Source organism: Mustela nigripes, chromosome 15 (assembly GCF_022355385.1).
Source record: "Mustela nigripes isolate SB6536 chromosome 15, MUSNIG.SB6536, whole genome shotgun sequence".
NCBI classification, from domain to species: Eukaryota; Metazoa; Chordata; class Mammalia; order Carnivora; family Mustelidae; genus Mustela; species Mustela nigripes.
This window is the reverse complement of record NC_081571.1, coordinates 57,509,358-57,527,723: the sequence shown is the minus strand read 5'-3', so window position 1 is coordinate 57,527,723 and position 18,366 is coordinate 57,509,358. Positions and strand designations below refer to the sequence as shown.

Below are 18,366 nucleotides of genomic sequence, written 5' to 3'. Positions count from 1 at the left end.
AGGAAACAGTCTCAAAAGCCAGAACTTTCAATGCCCCTGTTGAAGAAGGTTTTTTTGTTGTTGTTTTGTTTTGTTTTGTTTTGTTTTGTTTTCTTAAACTGATTTGCAGCCCACAGAGGAAGAACAAATACTGGGTATGCTTTCTATTTAATTTGGTATAAGTTCATAAAACAAATTGCCCAGATAATTGGACATGTCTTCAATTCTACACTACATTTTCCATAGATGTAAACCAGATTTATAACTTAGAAGTGCAGCAATAAATGAGCATAGCTTGTAATAGACTTGTGCCAAGCCTTATGTCAAAGTGAAATAAAAAATGAGACTGACCACTTTGAGTAATCAAATCTGTCAGCTCAGTTAACTCCCTCTAAAGTATTGATGGGAAATTCTAAAGCCTGAAAAGAAAAAGTTTAATTATTTCTATAAGTACAAACATACACAAGCAAGAAACAGCTATTTTAAATAAATTCCCTAAAAATAAACTTATCATTCCTAAATCCTATAAATGATTTTTTTTCCTGTTACTCCTATTTTTCTTCCTTTGGAGAAATTAAAACCTTCTCACACATGGAAACTACTATCTTGAGCTAAATTCCCACTTCCCTCTGAGGAATTTTTCCACTCCCACTTAAATCAGAGTTGGCAATTACGCTTTTCCAGACTGGACCGTCTGGTCACCATTTGTCTGGTCCCTGTTCCAAAAAGAAGAAAAAAAAAAAGAAAGAAAGAAACAGAGATCAACAAAATTATGTTGGGAAATATAAGGTGGTTTTAGACACATCTGTTCATCCTGTGATAACTAAATAAATCCCGTTATTATAAAGCAAGGCTCAAACCTAAAAGGGTCCCCTAATTGAATTCTTCCTCTTCATGGTTATGAAAAGGGAAGGACATTAATGGTAATAAAATGGGGAAAGCAGAATTTCCATCTGCAAAGACTTTCCTAAATTTATATACTTCTTCAGGCTATTTGCCAAAGGCAATGTTCCAAAGAAAGTAGGCTTAAATAATACCCAAATTCCAGGAATGGGAAAGATAGATGTATGAATACGTAGAGATCCATTGAGATTAGTAGCACATTTCCAGGGTTTGGTTTGGTTTTTTAGAAAGAAAAGCTTCTGTGTTTTCAAAGAATAAACTATTTTTTTCTAAAATCTCTGCTTTTATTAGTATTTAAGTAAATTATTTTACTCTCCATTGTTAAAGTATCCAGTTTACTCAAAACAAATTCATTATCTTCCTTCTGCTCTGCTCTTCTCTACTTATGTGAGTAACAGAAACATCAGTCACCATTTGGCCAAACTAAAAACCAGGTAATCATTCTTGGTTTCTTCCTTCCTATGAATCTAATTAATGATAAAAACCTGGTAGCTCTAACTATCAAATATTTCTCAAGACTATTCTTTCCTCTGTTATAGTGACTGCTACTCACTTTTCTTTCTGCCTAAGTGCTCCATTCTTTCCAGTTCACTTCTCAAGGTCCTACCTGAGATCTTTCCAAAGGCAAATGAAATCACTTCTAGCTCCCTCTTAAAATCTTTGAGTGACTCCCCAGTACCTGTACTAAAGTACAAATTCCTTGGCTTAGCACACATAAATCCCCGCAAACACCTTTCTGTCAACTCACCACCTACCACTTCCTGAAAATCTGCAGTGTTTCTGCTGCAGTTTCCAAGACAATCCAAGCCCTCTCATGATCTGTGCTGTTGCACACCTTCTTCTACCTGAAATAATACCCCAACTGGCTTATTGTTGAAACCTTAGTTATACTTAGATTGAAATCAAGCATAACTTCTGGAACCTTCTTTTGTTCTCCCCACCGCAATGCTTAAACATCCCTTCTGCATAAAAACTCATCACGTAGCAGTTCTATGATGGTAAGTTCTGGTTTTCACCTTCTCCAAAGGTCTGAGCACCTAAAAAATGAGGACCAAGTATCTTTTCCTCTTCAATGTCCCAACACCCCACCGACAATAAACACTAAGTAACTGTTTATAAGCTGAAAGAATAAAGCAATAAATGAATGACAGATATATAACTGAGCGAGGCAATGAAATCTCTGCTTCAACTCTGGTCAACATTGTGCAATTTACATCTTCGTAAGTTAAATGGAATTGGACAGTTTGACCAATTGTCAAGATATTTTGACAAATTACTGAAGTATATTGGATATCTTTTGATATCTTTTAAGTTCATGAACCAACACAATAAAATAGTTCCACTGATTTTTAACTGGCATAGATTTTTTTCCCCTTAGAATTGGTTCTGTACTGCACTGTCCCCTTAGTTTTTGTGTAATGCTTTTACTTAACTACTTTTAATTTGTTTACTTTCCCTTCTTTCTTGGCCTTAAAATTTAGGGTTGGATGTCACTTTAAGTGTATCTTTCCCTTTCTTTATAATTTATCTAATGGAATTACATGCCATTAAGCATTTAATAAATATTTTTCTACACTAATTTGAGAATGAACCTTTGGAAATAGAACCAAGAGAAAAGGAACATGAATATTCTTCATGTTGTTCTGACTTAATCTCAAAAAATCTCACCACCCTTTCCTCTCTTCCCACCAATCTTTTTATGTTATACTTCATTTTCTGTGCTCTGCAATTGGAATAATTGCTCTGCAATTTCTTTACAGATGAATATAGGTCATAAAAATATATAAACTTTGGGGGGAAAATAATTCACATAATTTTTTTAAGATTTTATTTATTTATTTGACAGAGAGAGAGAGATCATAAGTAGGTGAGGGATGGGGGAGCACACATCCTGCTGAGCAGAGAGCCCGATGCAGAACTTGATCCCAGGACCCTGAGATCATGACCTGAGCCAAAGGCAGAGGCTTAACCCACTGAGCCACCCAGGCGTCCAATTCATGTAAATTTTTTAAAGAAATTCATGTAACCTGAAGTGCTCACTAGGAAGGCTGTTTGGGAAAATGGTACTTTTTTCCTAATTTCATATATTTTTTTGCTTAATTTTTCTTTTTAAATATTTGAGGCATTATCCGGGCACTTATCGTATTAACCCGAATTAGGTGGTTGGCCCTCAGGAGAACTCTTCTACCTTCTTCAAGCTCTTTTGACATACAGTGGTCTCTTAGAAACCACTCACTGCTGTGGACTATTTTAACTCATAGAAATGATTCAGCCCTCAGAATTGCGCCTTCCAAGAACAGAGGCAGGTCTTGGATCTTAATTCACATGCTGCCTTTCTTTTCTACTAGCATATCAGTTTGAAGCTGCACCGACACAACTCGGTACAGATAACTCGCATGTTTGCCTGGGTTTCAGCATTTACTGTAATGTCTGCTTCTTTGAAATATTTATTTGTTCTTTGAAATTATTTAATTTTTCATTAAGTTCTTGAGAATGAGAAACAGTCATTTTTCTGAAGATTTTTACTCTACTTTTATTTTTTATTTTTGTGTTTCTGCTCTAGAATGAGCAGCACACTCTAACTAACGGTCCTCATAACTAGGGCACTGTTTCTGAGTTCACATTACAACTCCTAATCCACTCTTATTGATGGCAAGATTGATTTCTTCACTCTCTCACCTCACATATGAAGGTTGTTACAAAGTTGATGAGGATAATCAAGTCATACTGGAAAGAATGTTCTGGACCGTGAATATGCAGCTGCAATGAGGAGATATTTTGGCACTTCCAGCATTATAAAAGTTAGAATGATTAATAAGAAGAAGTATGGAATTGATCTACTGAGAATAGTATAATCCCTTCATGGTTATTAAGGGATGTGTGAAGCACACAGAAATAGATGTAGATTATTTGTTACTGAAGGGATTCATGATTCAATTTTATCACTTTTAGAAACTTGTGTTGGTTTTTGCATTTTATAAAACATTTAAAAGTTGTGACTTCCATGCTCAGAGCAGTGTTCTTATGTAATGCTATATTTTATGAAGCTATATCAAAAACTTATACGTTCTAAATACAGAGAAACACGCTGGTGATTGCCAAAGGGGAAAGGAGTGGGAGATGGGCAAAGTGGGTGAAGAGGAGCGGGGGGTGGGGGGTACAGGCTTCCAGATATGGAATGAAAAATGAAGTGTGTATGTGAGTGTGTGTGCAAGCACGTGCACACACGCTAAATGTCCTAAATTGTACAGCAGAACCAATGCATGCTTACCTCTGCTTTTTCATGACACGTTACTAAAATAACTCAGGATTTTAAGGCATTAAGTGAGAAATACAAATATCACGCAAGAAACAGTATTGCAATGCAGTTTTGGAAGCTAGAAGACAAACTGACCAAAAGTCACTGCATTAGCCCAGAGGAAGGGTGAATTCCAAGACATTCAGGAAGAATGTCTAGAAGCAGAAGCAGAATTATTGGTACCACAAAACTCAGAAATCCTCCAGAATTGCCACCACTGGGTATCCATGAACCTAAAGATAAAGGTAAGGTTACTATAAGAGCATTGTTGACTGTCTCCAAGCGGGGAACCTAATCCCTGACTGCATCACAGGGAGATAGGCGACTTCCTCTTCTGGGGAAGGCTGGGGTTTACTTCCTGTGGAAGAGGAGGCAGAGGGGATGCTGCGGAAGATAGCACAGGGCCCAGCGAGGGCATTTCTAACTTCGTGGACTACGCACAGAACCCTTGAGGTCTCTCTCTCCCCTCACTGAGCTCTATGAACACTAGCAGCCAGTACTAGACTCTTCTGCTGTGAGGCTGGATAATTCTTCTCTGGGGAATTGAACCAGACTGAGAGAAAAGACCTGAAAAACATTAACAGGCAGGAGTTCACTGACCAAACAGCAGGGCCAGATCACCCACCAAGGAGGTGCACCAGTTGACAAGCCCATAAGTATCTAATTAGATGTTTAGTGAGTCATTCTTACATATTATGAGCAGCCAAGTATCCCCAGGCATCTGAGGAAAGCCTCTAAGGTGAAAGACGGAGCCCAAACAAACAGAAGTAACAAATGTGGAGAAAATAAAAAGATGGAAGCAGTAGGAAACTTTAAGTGTCTGTATGCATTTAACATCTACCTCCCAGAGCTAGGAAATTTTATTTACTTGGGAAAAAAAAAAAAGACTATGATATTAATATATATATATATCTGGACAAGTAAAAGAAAATTTTGGAGATTAAAAAGAAGATAGTGGTAAAAAAAAAAAAAGAAGAAGATAGTGGAAATGATTTTTAAAAATCAACTAGAAAATGTTGAGTTTTAACTTAAAGAAAACTCTAACATATAATAAAAATCCTAAATGTAGAAAATTGAATAGGAAGTAAAATATATAGCACCAATCTAAGAAGTACATTATCTGAATAATGGGATAACCAGAGAAACCAGAAGAATTTATGGTAAGGAAATTATCAAGGAGATATTTTAACAAAGGTTCTGAAACTGAAGTTCAAAATGAAAAGTCCACAGATGCCTAACATGAAGTGGGGTTGGGGGAGACTCACACCACTGCATATCTAAATTTGGGTGGCTCAGTGGGTGAAGCCTTGGCCTCTTGGTTTCAGTTGGGTCACCATCTCAGGGTCATGAGTTTCAGCCCCACACTGGGCTCTGCACTCAGCACAGAGTCTGCTTGAGATTCTTTTCCCCCTCTCTTTCCCTCCCCCTCCATGAGTCCCCCAACTTGTGCTCAGGCACTTTCTCTCTCTCAATTAAATAAATAAATAAAACCTTTAAAATAAAATAAAATTTAAAACATGGATGAAACTTCCAGAGAGAAAAAAACCGAATGGCATCAAACTTGCCAGCAGCAACGCTAGATAAACAAACAAATAAAACCAGTAGAAAAATTGGGAATATTATTGCTATCCTATATTTTTACAGCAGCCTAACTAGAAATAAAGTGTGAAACTGGAATAAAGATGTGCCGTGTTTATAAAATACCACAAACTGGATCTCCCTGAGGTCTTTCTCAGGAAATTAATAGAAGACATGTCACCAAAAAAAAAAAAAAAAGGATATAAATCAAGAAAAAGAAAGACATGGACCAACACATAGGGGAACTAATGCATGTGAAAAATGATGGGAATTTCTAGGATGACGGAGAAGGAAGATCCCTAAACTACAATAATTATGCAAGGGGCCGAGAGAGTTATTCCAGAAGAGAACAGAAGGAGAAAACTGTCCTACCATATCTCAAAGAAGATAAAATTAATAGAAATGCCAATATGTTTAAAATATTGGAAGACATTTATACTTTGGCAGAGTTTAGAGATAAATAAATAATAGGTATATAGAAAATCAAACAACCAAAACAACATATCTACACATGCAAAATTCTTAAAGGCAAAACCAAGATAAAAAGTATCTAATGTGCAAGGAAATGTGCACATGATAATTCATACGAGTTAGCTGTGAAAAATACTTATACACTTACTATAATGTAAAAACTAATTATTGACCAAACAAACAGAAATAAACATATTGGAAAAATGGGAGAAGAAATTGAGGAGTTTAGGGGTTATGAAGGAATTAAATTTCATTTTTCACTATAGAAAGAGAATAGCAGTTAAGTTATTAAAATAATTTAAGACTATTTTTTCCAAAATATATAGCTAAATATCAAAAATACAAATAAAAGATTTGAAATTGATTGGGAGAGGTAGAAAAAAGGAGAGAGATAAAGACACTTTTCCATTAAAAGCCTTGTAGAAATATTGGCATGTAAATTTGTATCCAAATTACACATTTACTTATTTTATTTCCTACTTACTTGTTTTAAAAGTAATTTTAAGAAATAATTTTGTTGAAATCGAAGCATTGAGTGCTTTTTTCTTTTTCCTTTCTTTCTTTCTTTCTTTCTTTTTTTTAAGAAACAGTATGTCATATTGGAACAAGCTTGGAACAAGTTCTGGGACTGGAGAAAGAAGCTCTTACTTAAAACTAACCAGGTCTGTGACTGCTGAGTGTTGAGGTTGATGAAGTAATGGGCAATTGTAGTAATTGAAACCAGAATCTACACTAATGGTTTTTTCAGAGGGAATTTTTCTGGTGCCAAAAAAAATGTTGGGAAAAAAATTACAAGATACATGTATTGAAAAGAGAAAATTATAAGGTTTGGAGCAGATAGGTAAATTAGCATTAATCAATCATGTGTGTTGAACACTTTAGTGCATATCATCTCATATAATGTTCTCAGAAACTGCTACCTTCAAGAGGCTCAGATTTTAAGTAAGAGGGTTTGCACTGACTATATCACCTGTCTTTAGAGTTAGAGGAAGCTGTCTTTTTTCCTTCTCAAAGCTAGGTTTTGTGCTTGATATGAACTTGCTCCAACAGTTACATTCTCTTTCCGAATACTTTTTCTTTCCCACTTTTGGTTCCTAATTGATGGGCTATACACATGCTCAGAATGGCTCTCTCACTTTTTTTTTTTTTTTTTTTTTTTTTTGAGAGAGAAAGTTAAGGGGGGGAGAGCAGTTGGGAGGAAGGGCAGAGGCCAAGAGTGATATTAAGCAGGTCCACACCTAGTGCAGAGCCCAGTAAGAGGCTCTATCTCATGACCATCATTTCATGACCTGAGTTAAAATCAAAAGTCTCACTCTAACTGACTGAGCCACCCAGGTGCCCCAATGGCTCTCCCATTTTACAGATTAACTAAGTAATCAAAAAAATCACAGCCTACCTCATCACGTCCACTCATTACTACTGCCGATATTATACCAGCTCCCCCCTTGGTAACGACGGCTTCAGAAGAATGGTCTGAAATTGCTATCTCCACCATCTGCCATTAACTTCTTCAAATGATGTAAATTAAGTCTTCCCATGACTCTGCAAATGTTCCAGGAAATGTCATCATTTTCTAATGGGTTGCTTTCAGACCTTATTTCATTTGACTCATGGGCACTCCATGTCCCTGTTAACCTGCTTGCGGTTGGTTCCCTTTGGTTCTCCACTAACTTCTAAATATCCCTCAGTCTCATCTGCTTGCTCACTGCTTGAAGCTCTGTGTCCCTCACATCTTCGTCTTTGATCCTCTCCTCTTCTCACCAATCTCATCCCCGACTTTAGCTAAAATAGGTGCCCAGACACATACTTGATGAGAGCTTGATTAGAGCTTTTAATCCTTGACTAGAGCTCTTTAAATGACAAGTATTGTATACAGAATTGCTCCCAGATCTCTTTAACTTTCTGGGTTCCCTGTTTTCTTGAAAACTATTCTAATTCACATGAAAATAAAGGACCAACCCTGGGAATAATCCTTCTCCCCTTCTTCATCCTGAGCCCCACAGCTGTCCTCTACATGCACAAATGGCCAGCCTGTCTCCTTTTCCTTGTCCAACGCCTTCTTCCCACCCATTGGTGTCTCTTCTCATAGCCTCATCTCACCAGCACTTTCACAGACAGCAGTAAAACCCCATTCCCAGTGTCAGCCCTCACATCTCCAGCATCTTTAATTCCTCTTCCACAGTGCTATGGAGGTTGTCTAAACTAAAACACAAATTCTGTCATTTTATTCAATGGCTTGACATTTTTCAATAGCTTCCTGTTACCTGTAGGATAAAGTCCAAGCCCATATATGGGCTATATGATATATCAATATAACTGTTGGTCCAAGTTCATATAGCTATAGCTCAAGGCCTTCCATAATCAGGCAAGTAGTTACTTAAACCACCTGACCTCTTGCTGTCACACTTTGCATTCTACACTGTAACCGTGATGTATTTCTTCCAGGTCTGGGTTGCTTACCTGCACTTCTGTTCAGATCCCATCTTCATTCCAGAATTGCATTCTCCTTTTCTTCCCCATCTTCTCCAGCTGGGAACATCTACAGGGAAAATGCTTCTTCAGAGGGTGCCTGGGGGGCTCAGTCGTTAAGTGTCTGCCTTCGGCTCAGGTCATGATCCCAGAGTCCTGGGATCGGGCCCCACATTGGGCTCCCTGCTCTGCAAGAAGCCTGCTTCTCCCTCTCCCACTGCTTGTGTTCCCTCTCTCGCTGTGTCTCTCTCTGTCAAATAAATAAACAAAATAATTTTTAAAAAATAATAAAAAATAAAAAGCTTCTTCAAATTCAATTTTGTATGAAGTCTTCTAAGATTCCCCCCCAACTAAGTATAACCATTTCTTCATTGCGTCTCCACTTATCTCTCAGCATGACTGCATTTTTAGCAAAGAAAAATTTTTTGCGTTTGTATGTTGGACTATGAACTCCTTTAGGACATGTTTTGTAACATCTGGTTTCACAAAGTTCCCACAAAATAGTAGATGCTTACCCTAGGAAACTCAGAAAGCTCTAAATGTCCTCTACATAACCAAAAATGTATTAGCAATACAGCTCTAGGCAATTCTTTGCATGGAAGCTGGTATATTTTGAGTCATGTTGTTGCAAATGACAAATTTCATTCTTTATGGCTGAGATATATAATGGATATAATATTGCATCATATACATATTACCACATCTTCTTTATTCGTTTATCTATTGATGAACATTTATGTTGCTTCCATATCTTGGCTATCGTAGTTAAAGGAGATATGTCATAGATAGGATCTATACACAACAGATTTTGAAGACAAGATAAAAAAGAATATAAAATATCTTATGCTGTGTAAAATAAGTCAGACTGAGAAAGAGATACCATACGATTTTACTCATATGTAAAATCTAAGATACAAAACAAGTGAATAAACAAACAAAAAGCAGAATCAGACCTATAAATAGAGAACCAACTGATGGTAGCAGAGGGGATGTCCTAGGGGTGGGGAGGTGTGCAAAATGGGTGAAGGAGAGTGGGAGATACAGGTTTCCAGTTATGGAATAAATAAATCACTGGAATAAAAGGCCCAGCATAAGAAATATAGTCAGTGATATTGTAATAGCATTGTAGGGTGACAAATGGCAGCTACCCTTGTGGTGAGCATAGCGTAACATGTAGAGAAGTTGAATCATTATGCTGTACACTTGAAACTAATGCAACACTGTGTGTCAACTATATTCAAATAAATCTTTAAATCTCATGAATAATGTCTATATTGATCACTTATTGAAGTGATATCATTTGGGTAAATCAAGCTAAAGCAAATACATTGCAGGCTTGTCTTTGCTTTTTTACAAAAGTATACCTGCTAGAAAGTTTAAAATTACACAGATGGCTCTTATTTGTGGCTGACATATTTCTCTTGGACTGTACTTGCATGGAGGTTATGTGGGAAAGGGTAGACAATAAATATTAATTGAATACACTCTGTGGGTTTTCATTTATGTTCTTTTATCTTGGATTCACAACAATTAAAGAGAATTTCAATGGCTATATTTTTGAATTTTAATTTTTTTTCAGTGTTCCAAAATTCATTGTTTATGCACCACACCCAGTGCTCCATGCAATAGATATTATTCTTAAATCAGCCAGTTCCAGGAGACTCCATGTTTTCTTTCTCTTAAACAAAATTCTAAAGGCCTGGGTAAATATGGAAAGGGTTTCCCCTCCCCCAGCATTGTCAGTAATTCTGTGGATTTAATATTAGTCTAAGAAAGTGAAACAAAATTTAAGAACTTCTAAAGAATAAATATTGTATTATCAGTTGTTCCTGTATAGAAAATGTGTTTTTAAAAAAATCTGTCTTAAAAGCTGAATTATTAAAGCTGTAAAGGAGAAAACTGGTATCATTACCTGCTCTACTAATTTACATTGCGATAACATGTGGACAGACTATGTCCTACCCTTCCTGGATATTTTTAATTGGTATGCCCTCTGCCTTTCACTAATGTATCATATTTCTTTCATTATCTATAGAAGAAGCAAGTGTCCTTTCACCTTGAAAACTGAAATACCTCTTCCTGATACGATCAGATGCTTTCCAATCCCTTTTAAAAGAAAGGAAATTGCTTCTCTGGCGGCCAGCCATCATGAAGCTGAGAACATGTCTCTTGGTAAAGGTAAGGCACCCTAATGAATGACTTTCTTTTGAAAGAAGGAGAGACAATCCCTGCAGTAATTCAGTACAAGCCGCTGTTATTTAGACACTAATGGAAGAAATAAAAATAGATAAATAAAGACACAGCTTCCCATGTGTAGCTGTCAGAGGTGACAGTGAGATAGGAAAGCATTTCCAACCAATCAAAATGTGGAATTTAGTTGCTTAAAGGAACAGGACCAAAACCCATTTTGGTACTTTGGGTTCTTTTCTTTAATATATGGCCAGGCTGCACTCTGAAAGGAAGGGTGAGTGGAAGGAAGAAAAGAAAGAAGGGAAGAATCAAAGCAGTAAAATCTTTATTGATGCACACATCTGCTTTGAAATATTATACTTTACTGAGAGGCCAGCTATTATGTTGCCCTCATGAGAAAAGACCACAGGTTTTGTACAGTATGTTGATGTCACATTTGGTACAGCTGTCATTTAATACTTGTTTCCTCAATTTGTGGTATTTTTCTTAGATACAGAAAATACAGAATTGTCATTCCTTTACTATTTGGTTTTTCTTTATTTTGATATCATTTATTTTACTCTAACAGAGAAGGCCAAGATACACAATTCAGAACAAATACATTAAACTGCCTTAAAATTTTGCATGATCAAAATTTACATTGTTTCTTTCCCTTTGATGCTTTATACTTAACTGTTTGGTTGGTTGGTTGGTTGGTTTGGTTTGGTTTTGGTCTCTATTTTATTAATGCTTCTACTCTAAACCTTAGTGGCTGAAAGCAACTGCCATTGAATTCCTCATCATTCAGCAGGTCAGGAACTTGTACGAGATTTTTAAGAGAAAACTTGGTTCTTGCTCCAAACAACATTGGCTACACGGCTTAACTGGGCCTGGAGGTTTCAAGATGGCACAATCCCATATGTGGGGCTCTGATTTTGGCAACCGTTCCACACATAATCTGTCTCTGAATTTGGTAGTCTTAATCTACTTTTATCACTTGGTTGTCTACACTGAGCATCTTTCCAAGGGTAGAAATAGGAACCCCAAATTTCTTCACACTTAAGGCCCAAAGTCATACAATATCACATATGTTGCATTCCACTGGTCATTGCAGATCACAGGAAGAGCAAGGAGCAAGAGGAGGGAAAGGAGACGTCATCTCTTGATGAAAAGAGGGATAAAGTCACATTACTAAGGGGCTGGTAGGACAGGAGGAATTGTAGCTGTCTTTGAAGACAGTATGCCAAGAACTTGTAAAATAAATGAGAATTTAAAAAGTAAAGAGATGGATTCAAAAGGTTCGCATTTATATAGATAATTATGTTGTGAAAGAATTTAAAGAAGCTACTGCTTCTTAGATCGTCTAAGATCTAAGATGGTTATTCAATCTTTTTTGAAAAAGGGTTATTATCCATTTCCTTATAGACTTGAAATCACCGGGACATGAGACTATTGATAACAAAGTCCCAAAGGAGTAAGTTGAAAGTGAAGTAAGTAGGTGTGTGCATGCTATGACCAACAATATTGTCACATCGAGTCAAAATGAGGAGGCACATTGACAATTTCCTCCACTGCTGTTACCTGAAAAGAAAATTTAAGGCTACTAAATTCATTAAAATTAGAACTTCATGACTAAAATTTAAATTAAATTATTTGCTTCACATGCAAATAATTTTTTCTAAAATCCCAATAATTTTTATCAAAGAAAAACTGAACTGTGCAATGTTGCAATTAAGAATACTTTTTTTTTTAATTTTTTATTTTTTTTTATAAACATATATTTTTATCCCCAGGGGTACAGGTCTGTGAATCACCAGGTTTACACACTTCACAGCACTCACCAAAGCACATACCCTCCCCAATGTCCATAATCCCACCCCCTTCTCCCAAACCCCCTCCCCCCAGCAACCCTCAGTTTGTAGAAGAAGAATCAATGAAACAAGATGGAATTGGGAGGGAGACAAACCATAAGTGACTCTGAATCTCACAAAAGCAATTAAGAATACTTTTAACGTAAGGAAGTGTGAAAGCTACTTGCCTATAGGGATTTTTTTAATGATACTCATAATGTATAATCTTAAATTCCTTCATTTGTAAATAAGAAACAGTACTTTATAATCTTAAATTCCTTCATTTATAAGTAAGAAATAATCAAAATACATCAGAATTCAACTAAAATTAGGAAAGTAAAAAAAAAAAATCCTGAAATAATGAAAAGACAGAAGTTAGTAAATTATAGAGCAAAATAACAATAGAATTGAAAAGTAAATTCAAGAGCCAGAAAAAAGATTTAATCAAAAAGACTAATAAAATACACAAACTTCTTCTTCTTTTTTCTTTCTTTCTTTCTTTCTTTCTTTCTTTTTTTTTTTTTTTTTTGAGAGGGAGAGAGAGAATCTTACTCAGGCTCTACACCCAGCATGGAGACTGACACAGGCTCAATCTCACAACCCTGAAATTGTGACCTGAGCTGAAATCAAGAGTTGGATGCTTCACCAACTAAGCTACCCAGGCACCCCCAATACACAAACTTCTAACAAGATTATTTAAGAAAAAATAAATAACAAATGTAGACCTTTGAAAGAAGATATGACAAAAGAGATTTTTTTAGTTATAAAGGAATATTAATAGAGTTCTGTGATACAATATTTGGAATTTTTTAGTATCAATTATTTTCAGAGAAAGAGAAGATTGGAATTTATTCTAGAAGTATTATAAAGCTAAAATAGAACTCTGACCAGTGCAGTGCTTGCAATATTTTCAAGAAAATGCTTTCAACAGAAAACTTTATTCTTCCCATGTATAGTTATCAACAAATTAAATGAGTCAAGAACTACAGTGCTATTTAAATTGGTCAGGCATAGAAAAACAGATGAAACCATCTTATTTTCTTTTCTTAAAGAACTTTGTATCATTAAAGTTATCCCCCACAGGAAAACAAGAAACCAATGTTTCCTAAAGAGCATTCTACAGAATTCTAGTTATCTAGGATTATACTAAATATTCTTTGGGAAAATTAGGAGTCTAGTTAAATATCATTAGAATATGTTAAGTTTAAATAAGTAAAGTAAGTTTCTAGTTATAGGATTTTATTGGAGTATTTAAGTGATAATGGAGAATATAAATATGTGACCACTGATTAAACTACTTTAAATATGGAAAATTTTCTCTCCAGACAAAAGTTCTGAAATATATGACTACAAGCCTACCTAAATTATACATAGAGTAAAATCTTCCTGAATCCATGAAACCCACTATCTTACAATAACAACACATAATAGCAAAGTATAGTTAATCCCAATAATAGAATAATTGTTTAATAGAAAATAAGCAGACATAATCTATTACCTCAAAAATGAGATAAAACATAGACAAGATTAGTAGAAATTGAAATATATGTGATTAAATTCAATATTCATTTATAAAATCTTGATCAACTATGAGTAAAGAGATAATTATTTAATATAGGAAGGAATATCTAGAAAGAATAGATAAAAATGATATCTATCTTAAACAATAGCTAATGTCACATTTGATTATGACAGAAATATTTCCAATAAAGTCAGAAACAATTACCACTATTACCCACTATTACCACTATTAACATTATTCTCTACATTAGCAGTTTTTAGAAATTCCAGATGATGAAAAAAGATAAGAAAAAGAATTAGTTTTACATAGGTAAAGATGATTAAATTGCCATTTTTTTAAAGATTTTATTTATTTATTTGACAGAGAGAGATCACAAGTAGTAAATTGCCATTTTTTGAGGATGACATATACTGGAAGCACTTATACGTAATGAGGAAAATGACAGAAGGACTAAAAGAATATCTATCCAAATACTAACCATAGATTTTGGAGGAAAGGATGGAATCTTGTTATTTATATCTTTGATCTTTTCTGAGTTTCTTAATCTTTAGACAATGAAATTACAAGAATTTTATTCAAAATAGTATATTATTTTCATAAGTGCATCTGGAGTTTGCAGACAAAAGCTTAGGATTTCTTCGTCTTAACCTAGTTCCCACAGGTCATAATTAAGAATGCTATCATGGTGAAGGTGTATTTATTCTCCTAAAGAACCAACTGTAGGTCAATCAAGTTGCTCAAAATATCCTATCCACCAAGGAGTCACAGTCTCTTTAGCCATAATTGGCAATTTGAAAAATATGTGTTGCTGTTTTGAAGGAATTTTGAGGGCATTTTCAGACAATATCTTCCCAAATGTCCCTGTAGTGAACTTTAGCTGTTTACCCTGTTCCATTTGGATCTCTAAAGAACACAAATTCACCTGCTGGGGGCCATTTTGTAGTAAATACTATAGAGAAAGCTCCATAAGAATTTCAGGATGCATTTAGAGATTTAAGAAGGGTCAAAAAAGTTTACACCAGCTGAAAACAGAGAATCATGATTCTTTTTCCTTCAAACCCAATATTTAATTCAAACCCAGAAGAAGTCTTGACATGGCAAATTTTTAAGCTGTCCTCAATTAGTTAATAGTCATGAATATTATCTCCAATTCACTGACCTGAATGGTAAAGATACTTTTAATTTTTTTCAAAGGCTAATTGAAATGAACGAATTCATTGATAATAGTAATGACAGAGCTAATGAGATTAGGACAACGATTATCAAATGGAGACAGTTTTGCCCATTCTTCCTCCCCTATCCCCAATGAAGGAAACATTTCAGAATGTCTTGAGATGTCTTGGGTCATGGAAACTAGGGGTAAAGGTTCTATTTACATCTGGATTTAGTCTGCTGAACATTCTAGAGTGCACAGGATAGCACCCCACAGCAACAAATTACCTGTCCTGAAATGTCAATACTATCAAGATTGAGAAACCTTAAATTAGATAATATATTAAGTGGTGTATGTTGTGTACATTGTGGTTTCTTTAGAGAAAACTTCTATTTTCCTCCCCAAGAAGCAATTCAAGTGCTTTTGGAAATGAACTGGGAATCTGTATATGATACTCTTTTTTCCAAGTGTTGACTCATTTGCAAATAAGTTAGTCATATTAACTAATTTAAACCTCACAGCAACTTTGTGAGGCACTGTGGCAGGAACCTAAGCTACCTTATTAGCCATCCTTCTCATCTTCCCCAGTCTTGAAATTAGGCACATTGTTGCTCACCCATTGAACATGTTTCTCCACATCCCTTAAGACTAGGAGGGACATTTCAGCAAAGATAAGGATGTAATATTTGTGCAAATACCTATATATTTCCTATAATTATCATAAGATCTCCTCATCCTTTTCTTTTGCTAGATGGAGATGGTGAAAATTTTAGTAGCCATCTTGGACCCACATGTTGCAGCTATATGTGAGATTTATAGTACCACTTTCCTACTCTAAATGCTCGCCTACCTTTGGACTATTATGTAAGTCAGAGCTAAATTCCATATTTTTTTCATCCATTGTAGTTAGAGGTTTTGTTATTTAGCATATTATCCTATACTCTAGCTGTTACACAGAGGTACTGTCATTATCACCATTTTAAATATGTAAATCAGAGAAATTAAAGCACTTAACCAAAGCAGCAACTAGCAAATTGTAAAGGCTGAGATCAAACTAAATACAGCTTCAGACCCTGTGGTGTTGACCATCATTCACTGTTACCTCACTAGCTAGAGTTTGCAAAAAGTCACTGTAGTATAGAACAGATCAGCAAAACTAAGTGCTGACCTATGAAAGAATTAATAAAATTGATAAACCCCTAGCCCAACATTTCAAAAAGAAAAGAGAAAAGACCAAAATAAAATCATGACTGAAGGTGGGGAGATTACAACCAATACCAACAGAAACATAAACAATTATGAGAGAATATTATGAAAAATCATATGGCAACAAACTGGTCAATCTGGAAGAAATGGACAAATTCCTAGAAACATACAAACTACTGAAGCTGAAACAGGAAGAAATAGAAAATTTTAACAGACGCATAACGCATAACCAGCAAAGAAATGGATTCTGTCATCAAAAATCTCCCAACAAACAAAAGTCGAAGGCCAGATGGCCTTCCAGGGGAATTCTACCAGACATTTAAAGAGTTAAAGAGTTAATACTTATTCTCCTAAAATTGTGCCAAAAACTAAAAATGGAAGGCAAACTTCCAAACTCCTTCTACAAGGCCAGCATTAATTACAAAATCAAAGATCCCACTAAAAAGGAGAATCATAGGCCAGAATCCCTGATAAACATGGATGCAAAAATTCTCAAGATAACATCGAATTGACTCCAACAGTACATTAAAAGAATGATTTACCATGATGAAGTAGGATTTATTCCTGGGCTATATGGGAAGTTCAATATTTGCAGATCAATCAAAGTGATACACCACATTAATAAAAGAAAGGATACGAGCCACATGGTCCTCAATAGATGCAAAAAAATAAACGGATTTGATAAAAATCATCCTTCATTCTTGACAAAAACCTTCTACAGAGTAGGGATAGATGGAACATACTTCAGCATCATAAATGTCATATGTGAAAGACCCACAGATAATAACATCTTCAATGGGGAAAAAACTGAAAGATTTTCCTCTACGGTCAGAAATAAGACAGGGATGTCCACTCTCACCATTACTATTTATTTATTTATTTGTTTATTTTAAAGATTTTATTTATTTGACAGAGAGATCACAAGTAGGCAGAGAGGTAAGCAGAAAGAGAGGAGGAAGAGGCTCCCCACCAAGCAGAAAGCCCGACATGGGACTCGATCCCAGGACCCCAGATCATGACCCGAGCCAAAGGCAGAGAGGCTCAACCAACTGAGCATCCAGAGTATCGGAAGTATTAGCCGCAGCAACTAGACAGCAAAAAGAAATAAAAGGCATCCGAACCAAGAAGAAGTCAAACTTTCACTCTTTGCAGATGACATGATATTCTATATAGAAAACTCGAAAGACTCCACCAAAAAACTGCTAGAACCACTCTATGAATTCAGCAAAGTCACAGGATATAAAATCAATAGACAGAATCTGTTGCATTTCTATATACCAATATTGAAGCATCAGAAAGAGAAATCAAGGAATTGAGTCCATTTACAATTGCACCAAAAACCGTAAGATACCTAGAAGTAAGCCTAACCAAAGAGATAAAGTATCTATACTCTGTCAAACTTATGAAGGAAATTAAAGATGACACAGAGAAATGAAAAAACGTTCCATGCTCATAGACTGGAAAAACAAACATTGTTAAAACGCCTATACTAGGGGCGCCTGGGTGGCTCAGAGGGTTAAAGCCTCTGCCTTCGGCTCAGGTCATGATCTCAGCGTCCTGGGATCGAGCCCCGCATCGGGCTCTCTGCTCTGTGGGGAGCCTGCTTCTCCCTCTCCCTCTGCCTGCCTCTCTGCCTACTTGTGATCTCTGTCTGTCAAATAAATAAATAAAATCTTAAAAAAAAAAAAAAAACAAAAACGCCTATACTACCCAAAGCAATCTACATTCTACGGCAATCCCTATCAAAATACCACCAGCATTTTTCATA

General features: G+C 35.6%; 1 long non-coding RNA gene across 1 annotated transcript in view; it reads right to left on the bottom strand.

Annotated features, from left to right (window-relative positions):
• Positions 1–18,366, bottom strand: part of LOC132002580 (uncharacterized) — a 132,422-nt gene that overhangs the window by 68,375 nt on the left and 45,681 nt on the right. The window contains exons 2-3 of the long non-coding RNA XR_009399952.1: positions 8,690–8,948; positions 7,626–7,771 (exon numbers count right to left, since the gene is read on the bottom strand). This is a non-coding gene — a long non-coding RNA (uncharacterized LOC132002580). The remainder of the gene's footprint in view (positions 1–7,625; positions 7,772–8,689; positions 8,949–18,366) is intronic.